This window comes from Pygoscelis adeliae, unplaced genomic scaffold (genome assembly GCF_000699105.1).
Source record: "Pygoscelis adeliae isolate BGI_AS28 unplaced genomic scaffold, ASM69910v1 Scaffold131, whole genome shotgun sequence".
Lineage (NCBI taxonomy): Eukaryota > Metazoa > Chordata > Aves > Sphenisciformes > Spheniscidae > Pygoscelis > Pygoscelis adeliae.
Window position 1 is genome coordinate 112,928 of NW_008824058.1, and position 2,428 is coordinate 115,355.

The window sequence follows — 2,428 nt, forward strand, 5'->3', positions numbered from 1 at the left end:
CCATGCATTAAATAAGCTTTTATTTATTGCTGAAGAATGGACAATGGTCTTTGATTAACTTAGTAATTTGTTTATTGTAAATATGTACAGCATGTGGGAGAATGAACCAGGGCAGTATGTGATGCATTTTGTACATGTTGCATTGTATTTGCATTTGTTTGTTTACTTGAGTAAGAAATGGGAAGTTAGAATCATAATGATAGAATAGTTTGGGTTGGAAGGGACCTCTAAAGGTCATCTAGTCCAACCCCCCTGCCGTGGGCAGGGACATCTTCAACTAGATCAGGTTGCTCAGAGCCCTGTCCAACCTGACCTGGAATGTTTCCAGGGCTGGGGCATCCACCATCTCTCTGGGCAACCTGTGCCAGTGTTTCACCACCCTCAGCATAAAAAATGCCTTCCTTATATCTAGTCTATATCTACCCCCCTTTAGTTTCAAGCCATTCCCCCTTATCCTGTCGCAACAGGCCCTGCTAAAGAGTTTGCCGCCATCTTTTTTATAAGCCCCCTTTTTTATAAGCCCCCTTTAAGTTCTGATAGGCTTATGTTGCTTTTGACTGGCACATCCAAAGGTGAAAACTGGAGTTGACGGTTCAAGGCATTGCCACTGCTGTCCTCAGAGGTACTTGCCACCCTTCCTGGTAGGCACTGTGGGACATGCAGAACCACAGGCCTTGACTTCTTGGGACCAGCTAAGACAGATTTTTAAGTTTGAGACCATCCCATTAAGTACTATGGCCAGTAATAGGGTACCACCCAGATGTCTGCTATAAATATCTACCTTAAAACATGGAAATGGTCCCTGGGCTACCCTGGGTTTGCTTATTTGACCTCTGCTGGCTGCTAAAGGAGCTTTGGGTGATGAGGGCATGTGGAAACAACTAGGTGCAGATATCTAAAAGAAACTACATGGAGTCTTCCCCATTGACCCCATTCTTCTCAGCCATCATCACCATCACTTGGTCTATTGGAAAAGCAAAGGGAAGAAGTTACCACTGGAGTATTAGCTCCTGTAGGAGCAGAAGTGACCACAGCCAACACCACAGCCAAATGGAGATGGTTCCCAGCAGCGCTGTTCAGGGCTGTCTCATCTCAGGTGGGATGTCAGCGTTGCTTCTCCGAGAGGTCTGCTGGATACTGGGAAAGTAAGATGGAAGATTTAACATCAGAACACAGGGGATAAAGACAAGTCAGTCCTCTTTGATTCACATAATCATGATTTACTCTATCTGTACTCCATGCAGCTCACTGGGCACCCTACACCACAAGCCTGCTCCAGCTCTGGGCTCATTCTCAGCCCTCATGCTGCTCCTTTTCCCCAGTGAGGTGGCCCTGCCCTCATGTTCATCCACCGTCAGACCTAATTTTGTCCAACAGTCAATCCCTACCTCTGCCTCCCTTAGTGTCCTGCTGCCCCCACAGTGTCCATACCCTGATGCCTCAAGTCATGCCCTTTACTGTGACTCCACTTGCTCTCTGCCACGATGAAAGTCCACTGGCACCCAGTGACACGTGAAGACCGGCATTGTTCTCTGTTTACCTCCAGAAATTGAGAGATTTTGATCTCCAGGCTAAACTGGCACTTCATTGTTATAGACCTGCACACTGGCTGCTGGTCTCTGCAGTGAGTCAGGGGAGCACAGAGAAAGGCTTTTCACCGACAATGATGTCTGGGACATGTCCCTCTGCACATTTACGAGCAGTGACAACATTCTCCTGACCTGGCTGGCGGTGCTTCAGGACAAGGCTGAACCAGCACAGGCACACGGCATGTGAGGAGTTAATAAAAACTGCTGGATTAAAGTCATTACATTGTGACTGAAAAACCCTGCTGTTAGCCACAGGGAAGGACCCCGTCTGCAGCTCCCTTACAATAAAATGCGTTGAGTACCTCCACCTTCTCCATGTCCCAGGTAACCAGGTCTCCTGTTTTGTTCCAGAGAGGGCCCACATTTTCCCTTGTCTTCCTTTCATCCCCGATGTACCTAGAGAATCTTTTCTTGTTGCCCTTGATGTCCCTGGCCAGATTTAATTCTATCAGGGCTTTAGCTTTCCTAACCTGATCCCTGGCTGCTCGGACAATTTCTAGTTAGATTTGTTCTTACGTAAGTAAATAGACAACTCTATTTTTGTTCTTAAAAACTGAATTTATTTGCTCGGGTTTACAGCAGTTGCAGCAAGATGCACTTTGTTTTTCCCCTGGGGAAGAGTATTAGAGACACAGGACATTTGTCAGTCAATTGTGTGTGATACAAAATTGTCCAACTGAAGTTAGTTTTGGCTTATGAAAAGATAAGTAGGTTTGTGTGTATACGTCTAGCCAGATTTACTTTCCCAATCTGTAAAATTCTTGGTTTTGGACCTTTACTAAAATCTTGACTATGTGTAGTTGACACTGTTTGGGAGGAAGATAGTTTTATTACCTGTA